This window comes from Strix uralensis, chromosome 7 (genome assembly GCF_047716275.1).
Source record: "Strix uralensis isolate ZFMK-TIS-50842 chromosome 7, bStrUra1, whole genome shotgun sequence".
Classification (NCBI taxonomy): domain Eukaryota; kingdom Metazoa; phylum Chordata; class Aves; order Strigiformes; family Strigidae; genus Strix; species Strix uralensis.
In genome coordinates this window covers 30,030,373-30,049,842 of record NC_133978.1, presented here as the reverse complement: position 1 = coordinate 30,049,842, position 19,470 = coordinate 30,030,373, and the positions used below count along the sequence as shown (strand labels likewise).

Sequence of the window (19,470 nt, the reverse complement as noted above, 5' to 3'; positions counted from 1 at the left end):
CTTCAACAAATGCTACAGGAAATGCTCTGCTAGCTAGTGTGATCTGAGGACAGCCCTCGAGGACACACTGCAGAAGCCCTGAACACTAAATCCAGGTTGTGGCTACCTTGTGTCTGTACCTTCACAGGCCATCAAAACCACAGTAACCACTAGAACCACTCTGCCTAACAGCAGCACTTGTTGAAACAGTCTTCAGATGAAAAAGTGTAAGTCTAAAGGCTTCATTTCAGTAGACAACATCACCCGGGAGGTCTTCAAGAACACCTACTGCTGCTGATGTGATGGGGAAATTCAAGTGCTTACATTAGAAGAACTGCTTACTGAGTACCAAAAAGTTGTGGGTAAATTACATGCTTAAATTATGCAGACTAGAATTCTCATTTTGAATTGTTATCACTTAATCATTTATAAAGTTAGCTTGGACTCATTTCCAGTGTCTTCCCTAAATTCACCCCATTGTTCAAACTGGGAAAGAGTACGTACTTTGCTTCAGCACAGACGTGTTCTGGATCAGCACACATTTTCATAACAACCTCTTTCCAGTTTCAAGGACACTTTTTTCCAGGTGCTATCACTTGTATATGGTATTTCTGGAGACTTCTTACCCTTAAAGGAGAGGATGTTTTTCCTATTAATTTTTTTGAATCTATGCTGCCTTTGATGAATTCATAAAAACCCCAAAGTCAGTAGATACATGCCTTGTTCAATACAAAAGGGTCTTCCAAGATTATTTGCAAATTTGGACTCTATGGTCCACAAAGCCGTTTGCCACTGAGACCACTGCTTTTTCCTCAAGGTTTTCTGAAGTATATTCTACCTTGAAAAAGAAACTGCCCAAACAGGGATTTAAATGTATATCTGAATATGAAAATTATTCTCAGTCTTGCATAGCTGTGAGGCTGTGCTGAGTGGAGGTCATTTAAAAAAACTTACATTGATCATCAGGAGAAGTTTTGTAATAGTAAAGGTTTGTTGTTTATTTAATCATCTCCCAAATGAACAGGGCAGGGAAACTTGAGTCAGGAAAAGAAAATCTCACCTCTGAAAAAAACACACTCAAGATGCTATTTTAAAAATTCCACCTTAAACCTGAAAAATGCAAACCACAAATCTTCCCCCAAACTGGACATGCTGAAATGTGTTCTGTCAGGGCCCACTGAAAAGGTTCACACTGAAAATCATGAAATAATTCATTTAGATGTTGACTTAAAAAAAGAACAAAACACTTGATTAAAACTAGCTTAATGTTTAAATATAAAGGCAATTCAAATTGGAACACTTTTCTTCCTTTTCTGAGTGTCAAAGCAATTTTTTTGACAACATTGGCCCATTTTTAGCTTAAAAATTAATGTAGACTAACTTTCTTTGCCAAAAGTACAGTTTCAATAAAGCTGCATTTTAAAACAAAAAAAATCTTCTGAGGAAATAATCTTAACCATGTCATGTTGTGTCACCTCTTAACACTGAAGCAATGTGGACAAAGACATTTTAGTGACCAAAGCCATGGAAAGTATACTCAAGATGAGAAAGTGATTTGTGACTATGAGAAATAACTAGTCTGAAATATGGGTTGAAGTATCATTTTGCCTTATAGGAATGTTGGAAGGATAAACATACTGGAGACCTGTTCAGATGGCCTTTTGATGTCATAACAGATAAACAGATCAGCCAAATGCAAGATCAGTGTTCTGTGGTCTATGAACTGTTTGTGATCTACGGTTACACCTGAGACACCCCTGTTAGGCACCTGAGGAAATGCCAGTTCATACATGTACATGCAATCTATGGAAGTGGCATGTCCACATTGGATCCTGGCTTCTAGAGAGCTTTGTTAGGACTTGAGAGTTCAAAAGCAGTTGAAAATCACTGCATTGAGCTGCTGAGAAAAGTTTCTAACTGCAGAGTCTCAGAGCACGATTGTTTACCCCCCTAATGCTTTTTGAACCTCCTTCCATTACTGACGTGTGGACTGATCTTTTCTTTTGTAAATACAAACATTCTGTTCCACAGTGCTGCCAATTAAAGCATTCCCTGTGTGTTTTCGTTTTCCAGTAGCTGAAGATAAATTTTAATTACCTTTGGAAACTTAATTGTCATTTCTGTGCCAGAAGGGTCTGAGGTGAACATCTGCCCCCCTCAGCCCCTTAGCAGGCAGGGACCCACAGGCACCACCAGTTAGGAAGAATAAAACTGTCCCCCACTCCATGGTTTGTTTTCAGAGTATTTGCTTGGCAGAATCCTTCTCTTCTATGCCCCAATTTTTCAAGGAGATACTGTAACTAAAAAAGGGTAGCTTGCAACCTTGTGGATATTGGGAAGACAAGTACTTTCTAAATCTCTCAAACTGATCACAAGATTGTGTTTCAATTTTAGAACCATGCAGCTAAGGAGGGATGCACTTTAAAAAATTCCCTCTGCTCATCCTGCAGTGCAACACACAATTCCTGTGATTAATAAAAAGCACCATAAAACCATAGCTTGCCGTCTGCCCAAATCTATTAACCCTGTGTGAAGGTAGACTACAGAGTCAAGGGCTCTTCATGAAACTTTCTATTCTCCTGATAGCTATATCTTTTTCCCTTATTAAGATTACTCACATCTGCTTTTAATCAGACCTTCTAGAGCTTCATAGGGAAGTCTGATTGTTGATTACAGAGTGATGTTTGCCCAGATTTCTCTGCTTAGTTTTCCTTAAAGGCTCACTTGGAGGGTGAATGTCTTTTTGTTCAGTCTGCTGTTACAAAGGAAAGTAGAAATTATGAGTTTGCGAGTGTTTTTAGTTATGAAATTTTCAACCAGTCTGGCATGGGTCAACAAAGATGTACTATTTTAAGAGTCGTGTGCATTGGAGGTGGCTGCCTGCCACCCAGCTCACGGCTCAGAGGGAAGCACTTTGCCATCTCTCAGGCCAGTAATTCTTCCTACATCTCAGGAGATATGGGGTCCACAGCAGGGCACACTGTATTTCTGCCAGAGAAAGGGACTAGCCAGCTTTTGGAAGGATGGTTTATGGGAGGTTTTGCCACAAGGCACAAGCCTCACATGTGAGACAGAGCCAGAGGCTCTGAGTTGGGTTGCTCAGTTTGCTTCTTGGTCTCTGTCCCTTCCCTGTGTGTGGTCAAGTAGAGCTTTCCAACTTTTCTCTAAAGAATTGCTGTTTTATGCTTGGAGAAAATTGATGTTTCTGGTCCAACAAAGGAATCTGAGCTGCTCTATAACTATCAAGAAAGCTGTTGGTGAAGCGTTGTCTGACATCATTCATCCAAGAGAGGTCAGCTGCAGCTATGTTAAGAAAAGCACCTACTAATAGTGAAGAAAGTAAAAAAAGCTGGCCAATGTGTTTGTACAGAAGAAAGAAGAAAAATGTCTTTCTGGTTTAGGTTTCTTGAAGGCTGAGTAGTAAAAGTAAAATTTATAAACCACAGATTTTTCCCTCCTTTGGAGAATTAATTCCTACCTACCAGGAAATTGCCAGCAGGTTTAAGCAGTAGCTGGCAAAGACAGCCGTGTATGCAACAACTCATCGGCAGCCTGTGCAATAATGCACAAATCTTAATGGAAAAGCTGAGCATCTGCCAAAGAAAATAGCCTGAGGGAAGGAGGTACGCATTGATGTTCAGAACACCTGAATCATGGGCTTGGAGACCAAAACTGCTTTGAAGCTCTTTGTTTTCTGGTTTCAGGCACGGAGTTATGAAGGGGGTTAAGGCAGTCCTTAGCCCTACAGGTACTGGAATTTTTTATTCCTGTGTCATGCCTATGTAGCACATGGTCTTGTTAAATCCAGATCAGGAGTTCCTTTTTTGACCATGGCCTTTTCTTTCTTCCTTCTTCAGTCTTAGTCACCCAATTGCATCTTCTATGATTTCTCTCCCCTTTGCTGGTGGGGTTTTTTTGTGGGTGTTTTTTTTTTTTTTTTCATCCAGACCATATTTCTACTTCATTACAGTAATTCTCTTCAAATTGCCTTAACATCTGTTGCAATATTTTTGAGATCTAGTCATATATAGATGAGGGGCATATACGTCTGTCAATACAACATCTTGAGAATGGGGTCAAGAGCAAAACAGTATTTATGTAGAGTTCCTGCTTGTTTGCTAGTAAATCTCAATATTTACCAAGAAAATAAAGCATCTTCAGACAAACTCAGATTTCTTTCAGGTGTAAGGCACTGCTATAGAACCTCCTGGAAACTCTTGTTTGGTTGGTTCCTTAGTCTTCAGGGCAAGACTTCCTGTCATGCTTCATCATCTTAGATGAGTCTCACTTGAAAAAAAGTCTGAATACAACATAGGCAATGTTGTGCCCCTGTTTTAGGGTTCATACAGATATTGGGAAAACGATGCTTTCTATAACACAATTCAAAGGAGTCACTGGAATACAATATTTGCGTTTGTCATAATCTGTTAAAAATGGATTTTTGGTAATTTTTATAACTTTAGGAAAACTTCCATTGCCTCTCATTTCACGTCTATACTTTTTCTCAAGTTCACATTTGCCATTTAATTTCTTAGTCTTTCCTTTAAGGTGTCTCTGTATTTCTCATCCTTCTTACAAACACAGACAAAGAATAAAGTTTTCATTTGTGACTAGAGAAACCTAGTATTCATGGACAAAACAAAGTGTGTCCAGGAGAGCCCTAGCACAAGTCCAGCTTTAATACGTGAGCAGGCTTAAAATAATTAGCCAAGATTATGATCTGTTGTCATGGTAACATGGCTAAAACTCAGGCTTTACTAGCACTTATACAAGTTCTGGTGAGGAAGGAAGTGTTTAATCCATGCTTCATGCTCTGGAGAAAGGGCACTAATTTTACTCTTTACTACTAGTGCAAAAGATGACTGAGGAGATTAATTTGGGACAATCCAGAATAATATCTTGTTCACAGAAACTGAATGACTCCAGGAGTCTGACTATCTCTGAGACTTTCAGGCATTGCTACAGATCCTTTTCAGCCCACAGAGGGAATTCACCAACCATCACATGGGCACATGAGCAAGCGGGCCTGAAAGAACCAGAAGAAAAATGCTCCACTGGCATTTTGGTGTGTCTGAAGGATCCACATTATTTCCTATGTTAGCAGATAGAACAAGTCAGGCCAAAGGAAACATGGAAACCTTCCAATCATGGTAAGAAGTGAGAAGGACATAAAAAGGCTAACAGGCTGACAAATCTACTGTTGTCATAGTATCAGTGATATGCCGAATGTACCATACAGCCTTGGTAATCTCTGGGAGTGTACTGCTGGGCAGAGCTATACAGAGGAGGTGCTAAAAGGAACATAGTTTCCCTTCTTTTCTGTTGTGCCCGTTGGTCCATAACATGAGCCTCTTGTTGTATAACATGGTCATGGGTGAAGTTTGGTTTCAGTCCTGCTTGAAGATGCATCTCTGGAGTAAATTGTTTTATCCTCAGATCCTCTATTCTACTTGAGAACTTGTTAGACTTACCTTTCTATATACTTGAATATGACATTTAAATTTAAAAATACAGTCACACTCTTTTGCAGGCTATGGTTTTATTCATAAGGCTTCTTATTGTCATGATCTGGACCAAGCAGCTCTTTATTTTTGACCTTTTTCCATGATTTACTTTGATTCAGCCAGACTTCTATATTGGTGTTACAAGCAAATAAACAAAAATATCAGGTCTTCACAAACAGTACAGCTCACAGTTCCAGGGGACAGGTGGTGCTGCTGCTGTAAATGTCTCAATACACAAAGGAATATTCCTTACCTTTGCCATTATTACTGAAACAATTGCCTCCTTATGTTAGAATAGTTAACCAGCCTACTGGAAGGCGTTAGTTTTGATTACAGTGTGACATGACTGATCTATTGTGACAGCAGCTAAAACTGTCCAATTAACCTTGAAAGTCAGTCTATGGCTCAGCAGTATTTACTTTTTTCCTACGCAGAGCATTTCCACCTCTCTCACCCATTGTAATGTGATACAGTAGCTTCAGCTTTGTCAAACCTACTCCAGACTAACCTGACTGATGTCAGCAAAATCACGTGTCATCTGTACTAGGGCTGAGGCCTCCTTATACATTCTAGCTTGAGCAGGGAGTATTGGTGTGTCCATGATCTTGAGGTCTGTCCTTACTTTCATTGGAGTTCTTGCTAATTACAACAAGCCATCAGGCTTTAACTTGACATGGTGAAATCTGCAGTCTTTGTCACAAGCAACACACTAGCTGGTTCTGTGGGTGATCCAAAGGGTGTCCTGTCTCCACATAGTGTGGGAGCAATCCCATAACTAAGCCCCTGCCCCTTGGGATTAACTAGACTTCTCTTTGAACACATCCTAGATCCAGACTTTGGCCAGTATGCAAAATCAAAGATGACCCTGACAAGAAATCCTGGTGATGAGCTTGTATGGCAACTATCTGCAGTGCTTCTGTCTCAAGGTCATAACAAACGCTGCCTTGCTAGGTGAGATCCTAACCCCAAAAATATGTCCTCTGATATAACAAAACCCTTGTCAAGGATTCATATCTAAAAGGGCACTCCTCTGTTTAAGGCAGAGGTTTTTAAAGGGAAAATGACGTTTTGGAAGAGATAATAAAATCTGTGGTGGAAAAAAATTTAATAAATTACTACAGAGAACTGAGTAATGGGTCATATAACAGCCTTGGATAAATCTTTTTCTCCACCTGAAGTCATCAGTAGATAAATGTTATACACCCACTCTTTCCACTTTCACATAAAGTCAGAAGGAGGCTTTGCCAAGAGACAACCCAATTCAACACCTTTCATTCAGTCACCATATGCTGAATATCAGCCTTTCAGAAATGACTGAAAGCAGTTGAGCAATCAAGGCTGCCCAGCTTAAAATAATTGACAGAAGGTTTTGGCATAGACATATCCTGAAGTGCCCCAGTTGTTTTTGTATATCAAAGGAGCATCTTGGCATGGCACCATGGTTGGAGTTTTCATCTTGTATAGAGGGACATAGACAAGTGTCATGGGAAAAAGCATAATGTTACGGTCTACAGTGGTGATTTACCTATCAACACTGCAAAATATTGACATTGTCATTTTTAAACCTTGCGGTAGAAATCTTTAGAATCGAGTACATCTTGCCAGGAGAGCATCCTCATTTCTAGCTGCTTTTACACTTTTTTCTTGGTTTTGGACTATTTTGTCAAGAACAAGATCAGAAAAGCAAAGCCTATCAACTGCTTGCTAAATCACCTCTATCATTCAGTCTATTTTAATTCATATACAGGCACTGCACACCCAGACTTACACTTTGAAGAATCTGTTCTCATATTCTGGATGACAGAAAGATACTCCAGAGGTTGCACAAAGGAAAGATCCCAGGGAGCTCATTTCTCCTGTGGCTAAAGTACAAGATTCAATCATCAGTTTTAGATTCTTTTTTCATTAACTTTCTAAATTGTGTAGCACTGCATTTATTGACTATTTTTCATCTAAACCCTCTAAGAAAAATATGATTTTTTTGTTGTGATCCTGCATGAATATGCCTAGATTGCTGTCAACAACACCCTGCTTAAGCAATTTCAGATATATTTGTTAACAATCTTGATGCCTCACTACTGCCTCTCTCAAAGTACTGTGGTACCCATGTTTCCTCTCACTGTCATTGGTAGTTCTGTTATTCAAAGTGATTTCTTTTGCTCTCTGCCTTTAACAGTCTGCCCCAAAGCTTGCTTATGTCTTCACTAAAGACACTTGTAACAGACAATGAGATCAGGTAACCACAAGTGGAACGGCCAAATGTACCCTGCCATAAAAAGATCCTAGATGGTGCCATCTACTTCTGAAATGTTATTCTCTTGAGTTCTGACATTCTCAAGAGTTCAGGTCTTTACAGTCATGTCCAGCAATGGGACTGTTCCTTTCACCTTTTGCATAAACACTTATTGATATATAAGAGATTAATACACTAATATTAGTGATGGGAGAAGATGCAACAGTTCAAAACTGGACTTTCTCGAACTTCATGGCAAATTCTTCTGGTTTAAGAGTCATGATGGCATCACACAAACCTTTCTGAAATGAATGTAAATTATTCTATCCTCTTCTGCCATGAGGATCATCTCTGTTCCCTACTGTCACACTACGGACTTTTGATACTGCAAAGGCTAGATCTTATCAGAGTCTAGGACAGCATCAGTGTAGACACAAGGTTGGCCTTATTTATGAAGTTTCAAACCCAGAAAACCATTGAATCTGTAAGCCTATGTCTTGGACATTAAAAGACCTACACATGGAGCAGAAGAATCATTATTTTCTGTAACTATTGGTGCTGTTACATTCTTTCAATCATCCAGATGCTACCCCATAATTGTTTATTGACTCCCATAATTTAGTCCTCCCAAGGCACACCTGCTCTATCATTACCTGAACTTCTTACATGTTTAGCTTGAAAATTGTATAAACCCCTGCACAGATAAGGAGTGGAAAAGATAAGGAAAGTTATTTTTCAGGAAGAATTTTTCTGACTGTTCCTCGCTGTAAGAAATACATGTTCTGTGCTCAAAAAAGGTAACACGCACAGCCAGTAAATCTGATTAAAATGGATAAAACAAACTAAAATATCAAGCTCTTTTCCCCCCAGTTTTGTGAATCATTCAAAAACTCCTCCTTCTCATTCCCCCACTTACCTGTGGAGGAATAATGATCTCACTTGGTATTTATTAGTTTCCCGTAATTATCACTGGTGTGGTTTTGGCCCCCAAAGCTTTGCTTCTTTGTCATGACTGACTGACTTTTTTCCAAAGAAGCCAGTAATGAGTAGAGAATGCAAAGTCGGTGCAAATTCATGAAGCCTGGGAATCACAAGCATGCATTTCCATTACTACCTATCAATTATTTGAATATAACCAGTAAGTAAAGACTGTGCTCTCATGAGGTAGCAGCAAATTACACTTCAGGTGTCGGTTCACAAACGTGATAGTGAATCTGTTTGTTCATTGTTCAGGCAGTTTTATCAAGTCCTGTTTGAGATAAAGAGGTTCAGTATCTTTTGATTTCTCCTTTCCAAAAGGGTGCATGCCATGTAAGGATTAAGGCTTCAGTTTATTGTACACATCCTCCTATGCTCAGGTCTCAACAAAAATAGGGAATGGCTATGCATTTCTTTCTGAAAATCTGTGGCCATAGGTTCAGCTTGCCAAGCCTAGGGTTGTGCCTCGTGCCTTCTGTCCACACGTCTGCCTCATGAATCACCAGGCCAAGCAACTGCCTGAAATACCAGATGTGCTCAGAAAAGTCCTGAAGAGACTGTAGTCTGAAGCGACAGAGCTGAAGAGACTACCATGACACTTTATCTCAAGCACAAACAGCAGAAGTCGCTGGTTCTGTAGTCAATATTGTCTAGTAGACATCTCAGAACCCAGTTACACCAATTAAGAGATTTGAAGACAGGAAAGATATTTTCCTTAGATTAAGTTAACAATAACAACTTGATTTCTTAGTTTCTTTCACCTTTCTCTGAAATGTGGGATGTAGTCTGCTTCCTAGGGTGATGAGAATGTTGCAAATTAATAAATTTCCTGTTAAGGTGGGAATCATACACCCTTGCAATGCTCTTCATTTCTCTTTCTCACTCCCTGTGATACATGGGATACACTTACATTGCATGCTAAATCCTGATTCAAAACCCAGTTACGTACTACATATTATAAATCTTACCCATGATGTCCCTTTATATAAGATCTATAAAACTTCCATGAAATTTATCTAAGTCTGGCAAGAGTTAGAGACTTGGTCACTAGTTTGGATGAAGGGGATATGGGTGGCTGTTTTCTCCCACCTGGGACCCACTATGCAGACAGGCAAACTAAGATCTGAATGTACAGCTCAGTACCATCTTGTATGTGTGCTTTGAATTCCTTGTATGTATGTGTATGAATGTAATGTGTGTAGAGGAGAGACTTCTTCATGCGAAGTGGCTTCAGATGTCAGAGCCATATTGCCCCTGCTGTAGAGTTATTTCTGCCACCTCATAAGGTCAGTTCAGAAGAACCATAGTTGGCACAGGCTACACATGCCAATCACTACAAGAAATATATTGTAGATATAGTAAATCTAAGTCTTGTTTTATTTTTAAATGTATATATTTCCCCTGCCTTTGGCAAATACAACCCCTTGTGCATAACCAGCTTCAATTCCTCACAGTTTGTCAGATGCTAAAGTCAACAGTGTGGGAGACCCTGCTGGTGCCCTCACTTCCAAACCAGCTGCAAAAGTGAAAAATAGATCTGGCTTCAAACTTTATTTCATTTTACGTATTCAGGTGCGTCCTCTGAAATTATGCAGGACACCAAATGAGGAAATAGGAAGAGGAGGGGAGATTAGGTTTAATTGTGATGTTCAACTAACAATTAATTCTTGATTATAATTTTTTAGTTACACAGGAGACATTGCTACTTTAAGACAAAAAATAATACATTTGACAGCTCTTGCTCACTCCACTGCTCACAGGAGGTTGCTTAGCAACCCTGGGATGTGGGAGAGGGGAGGTTGCCAGAGCCAGGTGCAGGAAGAGGAGTGGGTCTGGCACTTCTCTGGATACTGAGCAAGCCCAGCCACCACTGATGACAGGAATCCAACTGCATTACGTATCTTGCTGCCCGTGGGGGATCCACGCTACTGTATGTGGTCAACATGAGACCTACCTGTGATGGAGTTATACAGCTCCTTTAAAGATCCAGTAGGACAATTTGTCCTTCTAGCTACTGTAATTATGAACCTCTAATGGGAAAGTGCCTTGAGTGGTAGAAGCAACGAGGTTTAATTCCTAGCTTAAAGGTTTAAAAGTATTCCTCCTTAAGAGGAAAAGAGAAAGTCCAGTGAAGGCAGCTGCTTCCCTGAGAGTGAGGGAAGAGCTTTGAAGGAGGGGAATGCTACATTTTGCTTAAAGTTAATAGGGTAAATTAAGCCTATTTGAGATGCTGTGTGAGGAAGCCAAAAAAACTCTTATTACCTACTACAGAGCCAAATTTACCCCCAAAGGTGGGGATGGAATGCTGGGGAACTCCTTGTGTGGTTCAGGTCAATTGGATCTTAAATGGGAACAGAGCTTTACCAGCTAGTTGGAATCTCTCCTTCCTTTGAATTCATTGATCCTTCTCCAGAAACTTCTGTAGTCCATGCCAAAGTCACCTGTCCCCTCCCAATTAGTGATGCATTAGGGTGAATTGCCTATATTTGCCACAACCAACCTTTCATCCATGCCAAAACCAGTACTTTGTCCCAGAGAAAGGAGGTCTTGCTCCTTGCAAGCTGAAGTGAATCTGGGGCCCAATCAAAAGAAGAATAACATCTGTTTTCTCCATAGGCTTTGTTACCTGATTTCATGATCTTCCAGATGTGTCATTTAGGTCAACCTAGTGCTACAGCTTTGTAAGAAACATTTTTCTTGAAGGTCAGATCTGGTACTTGGAGAGTCTGCAGTCACTTTGTATCTCTGCTATAGGTTTCTCTGAGATCTTGGCCAGGCCAGGCCAGTTAACATCCCTGACCCTGGTCTCATTACCAAAGTAGGGTGCAATTACTTTTCCTCCAAGTTTAGATTAGTCCTTTCTCTGGAAGGGATATGAATATATATGGATATATGAACCAAACACAGAACTGCCTTTTTCCCAGGTCAGAAGGAAGCCCTGCTGCAATGGAGCATCACCTCAGTTTGAAGCCCCTGGATGCAACTGTCATGAAACTGACAGTTATTCTGAAAACTCACTACAATGAGTGGGAAATAAAGAGAAGCCAGGGAAAAAGCATATAGTCTTTTACTGAGGTGTAAGAGCAGGAATAAGAAAGCTTGTAAAGCCCTCCTACACAAGGCCTGACTGCTGTTTCTGTTGCCAGCAAGCAGAGTTTTTCACAAGTAGATTTCAGAGTAGTCCTTACATTTTACCCTTTATGTCATCAGATGGTGCTGGCATTTTCTGTACTGATGATGTTTCTGGTCACTGCAGATCCTATTAACCTTGTTACAACCTTCCACAGACACTCCATGAACTGGGGCACATACTTAGACTCAATGAGAAACTTCTCCCCCAGCTGGGACACTGTCATTTCTTACCCTGGGAAATACCTTCCTCTCTCTCCTGCTCTCTGTGGCTGAGGTATCATCCCCTAATTCACTTAAGGACAAGCTAGGATCTCACATGGTTTTATTTAAATCAAAGCTGAATTCCATCCTGATGAGGATCAGCATCTGTTTCTATTTTTTCTTTTTCTTGGGCAATGAGCTAGCAGGATAATAGGAAATGCTGCATGGTCTTATGGCTGTATAGGAAGAAACTGAAGGAGAGTTAGCCCTTGCTTTCTGACAGTCCAAGTTCAAGTACTCCTCAACTGCTTTGATATTTACCTTGCTGTGTCTATGGTCTATAAGATCCTTCTTCAGGTCCTCCTAACCTGATGGAGCAACACTACATACCACTACATAGGTCAGGTCATCTATGTCAGATGTTGCTTTCCAGAGTATTCTAAAGCCTTCTTTTCAGTACTGTTACATTGCTGGTGGTCTTGGCATTAAAAAAGGAACAAAAGAGTACATCTAGCATAACTGCAATGCAGTCATCAGGTCCATGCTTGTATCTTCTGCTCTGAGATATCATCAGGCCCATGATAAAGTTTTGAGAGTGTTTAGGGTCCTTCTGAACAGGCCTCAGTATGTATCCAGAGAACAAGCTCAAGGAACCATGTGCTATGGTAACACAGCAGTTTCAAAATCAGTACTTTTGCAGGGGGAAATAAGAAGCTGCCAGTGTGCATATGGCTGTTGGTCTACAGCAGCATGGAATAAAAGAGCTCCTGTAATCCAGCCTGGATTACTCTTCAGTGTGAGGAGCTGAGCGTGCACACATGATCAGTTATTGTGCTTCAGATAAAGGGGGAAATTCAGCTTCTAGCTGGGGACCAGTGGCTTTCTAAAACACACTGACATGACCATGTCCTAAACTAGAGATGCACAGCACATCTGTCATATTTATCATTTCTCCCTCCCCCTTATAAAAACAAACTGTTTTTCAGGCTGATTCCTGTTTCCCTTCACCAAGTCTTGACTTTCTACTGGGTGCCATAAACCACTGAAATGATTCTCATGTACTGCAGTGCATGAAGGATGGGTTCCACCATGCTACTGCTCAAAGAACAATGCATCACCTGTCTTAGCTGAGATAAACTAGATTATAACTTAGATATCTGTCTCCTCAGCACGTATCTCTAGTGCTGCTGACAGCATTGCTTCACACATAGGAGATAATGTCTACTCATCTTTAGCAACACTCTTTTGTCCTTGACCTTTTGGAATCATATATCACACTGTCTGCATGCCAAAACTTCAGGCAAATGGGGTGAGTCTTGTGCTTCCAAGACCTTCCATCCACAGAAGTGGTGGGTACAGGAGAAGCTGATGGGCACCTCAACCACAACAGAGTAAGGTACTAAACCACATATACTGTCAAAGCATCAATCAGCCCATGCATGAAGTGGACGCTCACCTTATTTTATCAAGGCAGATGCTATTTGCTGAATGCTTCAACAGCCCTAAGGGGCTGACAGTCAAGCATGGTGACTTAGAGGAGAAAGCCAAAGAGAGCGGGGTGACGGCCAAAAGGGTGTATAGCTGCCATACTCTGCAGGAGAATATCAGAGTAGCCTAACTTCTTGCTATAAACATTACCAAGTTCCTGTTTAATTGCTACATGTTTTTGGGCCTTCATGTTCTGGATGGACTACCCAAAAGCTAATGCATATGAATAATAATTGCCACAATATTAATGAACTTATGATTAACCCTGGTGGACAGCCTGAAGAGAACCATATTAGATTAATCTGTTACTGTGTTTGGTATAATAACCCTTAACTTAAAAAAAGCAGGTAGCCATCCATCTAGGCTGTCTGGGAACAGCAAAACTGCTCGCACCTCCCTGTCAAAGCCCTAGAAAGCCATGCTGGCTGTTGCTAGTGTCAAGGGAAGTACTGAGGTCTGTGGGGTGGCAGCTTCTGCTGAGATGCAAAGGTGACCCATTCCAGAAACAGAAGTTGCATCCCCTGATTGCCTCTACCTTTCTGGCAGGAGCAGCAAATATTAATTAATCAATTAAGCATGATTTTCCACAACTCTGTCATTAACTATTTACAGTAATTCTTACATTTTATTTCCCTTTCCTGTAGCAGTCTGGGCCCAGCCTCTTAAGTGTGTTGGCAGCATAATTTAATGTTGTCTCCACTACTGAGAAGCTTTTAACTGGTTCCATCCCTTGTGCAGAACTGCATCTTCCACAGTCTAATTGATATAAGTTAGAAGTTTATCCTCTGTGGAGCAAAATATGAAGTCAGAGGGAGATTGTGTGACTTGCCCTAGCTGGTACAATCAGTAGGACCATAAATAGCCCAGATTCCCTTTCTTCTGGCCTTCTTTACTGTGAAGACTGAAAACAACTCGGCAACGTCTTTTGTTGTGTCTGTAGCTCAACTCCACAAAATCAAATTACTCCAAAACAATTTTTTTTAAAATAAATTTTGTCACCAATCATTTAACATTATAGAGCTGATCTCTGATACAGCCTAACTAGTCTATCCTAATAACATCCAGCGTTGGCTCCTTCTAGGAAACACTGGTGATCATGGGACCTGCAGTGCTTCTCCTGGCTCTAATGGATTTCTCATACTTAAAGATTTATAAAACTACTGCAGATGTTACTCTTGTTTTTCATGTGCCTTTTAGAGCCTATTCCCAATATCCTGCTGCATAAACTTCTTTTTCTAAAATTGCCTAAGACCATTCGCAATGTCCCTGTTACCCCGGAGTGGTCACTGTTATCAGCTATTAAAGGAGTTCCTTCCCACATTCTCCAAATCCACCTTCTTCCTACATGTTTTCACCATGCAGTATTCCCAGCTGGTTCTCATACACAGAAAACCCATTTGTAGTAATTAGATATAATCACTTACACCTGCTCAGCAATGCACTGCATTTTTATCTGCCATAAATGACATTTTCTCCAAAGACTGCATTTTAAATGAAAAAGGAATCTCAGATGTTTTCCTCTCCTTGCCCTCTTCACATTCCCTCCCAGTTCCACTTACTGTTTGTGGCCTTTTAACAGTCACCCAGTAGTTATTTTTTGGTATTAAATCCAGGAGAGCACTGAGCTGACAGGTCACTAGCTTTTGTGCGAGCACAAGTACGTTAAACTGAGTTTAATGGTGAGTATGGGTGGCACCCACAATGGCAGTAGGCATGGCACAATTTCAACCTTGTAACTGCACACTATGCATAGCTGTATTATTTAGCACTAACAGCAAGTAGAACGATTTGTGCCCAGACTGGGCAAACAGGATTACTCTCCTGCATGAATAGCGTATACTTCCTCAGCACTAGATTTTTTTTCTTGAGTGTCAGAGCACTAGAAGTTGAAGGATGTTTAAGCAAGCAGTAAAATACCTGAAGTTGCAGGTAGCAAAAAATTAAAAATCAAATAATAATAAACTGAGTTTCCCAGATAAGCCAGGTAGAATTAGACCATACAGAGCCCATTAAGTGTTTACATAAATTTAATAACCACTAAATCTTCCACTGCGAGTCATCAGTTTCCATTAAATCCAGTGGCAGCTTCCAGAAGAATGATGCTCATATGGAACCTTTTAAAATAGTCACTGAACTTCTTGTAAACTTTAATTCATTTTTCCCCACAACAACCACTACTAAGTTAGGAAGTACTTTTATCCCCATTTACTAGATGAGGAACTTCACAGAGCAATTCCTTCATTTGCCTAAGATCATATAAGTATCAGGATGCCCAGACAGAAACTAAACTTGGTTTCTCATATCCCAGTCTCCTAACATAACCACTGGATTAGGCAGTGGTTGATATGAACATGTTTTCAGCCTTTTTAAACAAGCAAGACTATCTCTGCAGTATGTCTCCATTGGACTGTATACAATGAAACCTCTGTACCAACAGTCTACATCTCCTTCTCTTTTCTTTTCCCTGTAATCTGTTACAGCTCTTCCTGAGCCAGGAGAACAGGCATGGAAAAACTGTACATGTTCGGGCCTAGGCAGAAATTGAATGTATTTCTGTCCCCAACTTTGCATTTCCCACTGTCTCTGCATCATAACTGACTGCTTCTGGCGTCAGATGTGGCATGACTTTGTGCCCAGGTTGTCAAAAACAACATAAAAAAGACTAATCCTTTAGGGATTTTTCTCCTAGCCTCTCTCCAGTCTGATAGATTTCCTGTGTGCCACATCCATACAAGTTCACATTACAGCTTTGTTATCCATTTAAAAAATTTTAAACTTGTAAACCTCCTTTCTAAGGTAACAAGGAGTTTCTTTGTGCAGGGGGGGCATCAAATCCTTTACTGAGGTACAAGTATATTACAGCCTCAATGTATCCCATATCTATTTAAAAAACAAACAAAAAACCAAAACCAGTTCTTACTAAAAACAACAGAAAGATATCAGGTTTTTCTCATTTCAGTTTACTATTGAAAAACACATAACTGCATTTTGTCCCTATTTCCACTAATATATGTCTCTCTCTATTTCTTCTTTCAAGGTTTGATCCATCTATTTTGTATACTATTATATACCAATCAGCACACAGTCTACTGAGTAATCTGCTCCAGGAAATGACAACCCAGAGATCTCAGCAGCAGAGCAAGTGCCAGGAGATGCCTTTTGGAGAAGATATAAGGCTATTCCAGGCTACAGCGGAAGGCCACCTTTTTGATAAAGCTGGTAATGATTTTCTTTCAAAGCCAGGCCAGCAAGACCTACAGAAAGAACAGATTTTTTCAGAGTGTTTAAAGGATCTGATTTTCTGATATTAATCATAATAAATAGGAACTTCCATAGGGCCTGTTCCATGTTCCTGGTAGAGTGTGGGAAGTTGTTATTGACTCTGGTGGGAAATAATAAGCCTTTTTTAGGCCATCTGAGAAATCTACTCATAAATACCTTTTTCTACCCTTTTTTTGGTATTACTTAAATAGGTTTGGTGTTTCCACACAGAGGTGATAGGTGCTACAGAGACAAAGTATGTGCCATAAACATTCACTACGTAAAACCAATGACAACTCTGTAATATAATCAGCAATAAGGTCCTTAATTATTGTTATTGAGCCTTGCAGCCATAGTAGGTTTTCTTTTATTTTCTGCATTCCTTTCAATAGTTTCAACATTTTCCTTTGGTATTTCTTTTCTGTGTAGTATCTAACAACAAATAATTACAAAACTCTTCTTCTGGCTGTCAGAAAAATAAAATAAAATAAATTCTGAGATACTATATTCAGAAACAGAGAAATATAAGGAGCCTACAAATTCATTCTCAAATATTAAGTTCCCTTAGCACAACCCTGACTCGGAAATAGAAGTCAAATTACTGAGGGGTGTTTGTGAGTGTTGAATTTGTTTTTATTTGTGCTTGAATTTGTTTATGTTACTTTTGGGCTCTTTCACTTAATGCCTCTGGGAGCTGAACTGGCATACTGTATATTTAAAAGAAATGCAATAAAAACAATTTAGCACCTTTTCCCTGTGTCTGCATTTGTTATTTCCTTCTCATAAGAGAGAATAAATTGTTAATATATATATTTATATATTTATATGCATATATACATACATATTTGTTTTGTTTTTTTTACTAACAAAGGCAGGAAGCTAGAAGCAAAAGCTTTGTCTCTAACAGGAGGAATAATTTTCTTAGGAATAGGATTCACTGAAATAAGTTCTGGATGCTACTATATTCAAAAGACAGCAACTATTGCCTATGCAATTTCTCTTTTTCCAGTACCATCACACACTCCAGTCTGCAATATTGTGAGGTTTACAGAAAGTTGAGAGTTACTGAGGGGAGAAGGAACTCACAGATTCTGTGTTAAAAATCAAACCATACCTTATCTGTACTTATTACTGATTTGTATATTTAGTAGATCTAATGTCAGTAAAAGGTCCTCTCCTTCTTTCTCATAAGGGCTGAACAATCATATGACACACTATAATGTTTCACTGTCAGGCCAGAACTTGCCTTACTTCTATAAACACAACACACGAACATGATCAAAACTAGCTGTACAGTATACAGCAGTGGATCCTTGGCACAGACTTTTAAAATGAGCTGCACAGTGTGCAAAAGAATTAGGAAAGGTGGGTCTCCTAGTGGGTTGATCTTATGGTTGCATTCTCTGGTATCTAGCAGTGAGGTCCAGATGAAGCTTTCTCTGTGGTTGGGACTCTCACAGCTCTCTCCTACATATATTTTCTGGTTTCTAGTAAAATGCAAAATCATATGTCAGCACTTCCTCAGCTGAGGACACTTTCTGAGCTATCAGGTTTCATAATACTTGCAGTAATTTCATCTTTGAGACTTCTATTATTCGACCTTTTGTCTCATCTCATTGTCTTTGATGAATTAATTAAAAAAAAAATTATTAGAGAGGATGGTCAAGTAGATGGACAATTCATTGCTAAAGAGTGGATATATAAACCCTGTTTCATTAGGCAACCAATATAAAAGTCCATTTAGGTTCACTGAAACAAAATTCATAGATTTATTCTTCTTACTACAAGACCTTAATTCACAACAACTGCTATTGTTATCTGTTGAGTACTGCAGCTAAGAGCAGTTTATCATAGGTAGGCATTACATAAAACTGATTTGGAAAAGCAAGCAGACATATAGTCCAGACGTGTGATGCACTGAACAACTCTGAATCAATATGTCATATGATAAATTACATATGAGTATTTTCACAGTTGTGTATAAACAGAGAAAGTTATGGTAGTCCTTTATATGAGATTTGAAAGGACAGAACAGTTAGTGAGAGTAGAGAAAGAAAGGGAAAATATTACAGCATAAATCACAGAATAACATAGGTTGGAAGGGACCTCTAGAGGTCTGTAACCCAGTCTTCTGTTCAAATCAGAAATAACTGCAAAGTTAGATACAGGTGCCCATGACCTTGTCCAGTCTAGTTTTACAACTGACCAAAGACAATACAGTGTCTCTGGGCAGTCTGATAAACTGGGCAAAACTGACAGATCCTGTGTACCTATTTCCTGATGAAGCCCAAGTCTGCTTATCTGGTATGCAGGGTCTTTATGTTGTTATTTGCTTTCCTCACTTTCATCACAATCTGAAACTCCACTCACTGTCACTGCATCTAAGGCTTCCCTGGACATCACATCGCTGACCCATTCTGCCTTATTCACAAGTAAAAGAAATAACATGTATAAAAATATTATACGACTCCTTCCTTTTGAAAGCCCCCATTTTGCAATTCATGCAGGACACTTTTCTTCCTCCTGGCAGGCTATTCCATCTCTACACCTCTCATAGTTGAGTAGTCTTTTTAACTGATACGGGAACCATCGGGTTATTGTACTTCAATAATGGATGTTTTCTTTATCATGGAAAGAGTCAAGGATGGTGCAAACTTGTCCAAAATACTGGGGAAAGTACAGTTCAAAATATAG

At 39.7% G+C, this 19,470-nt stretch overlaps 1 long non-coding RNA gene across 1 annotated transcript in view; it reads left to right on the top strand.

Moving 5' to 3' along the window:
* LOC141945663 (uncharacterized) overlaps positions 1-17,527 on the top strand; it is a 66,922-nt gene extending 49,395 nt beyond the window's left edge. The window contains exon 3 of the long non-coding RNA XR_012629572.1: positions 16,553-17,527. This is a non-coding gene — a long non-coding RNA (uncharacterized LOC141945663). The remainder of the gene's footprint in view (positions 1-16,552) is intronic.
* The last annotated feature ends 1,943 nt before the right edge of the window (positions 17,528-19,470 follow it).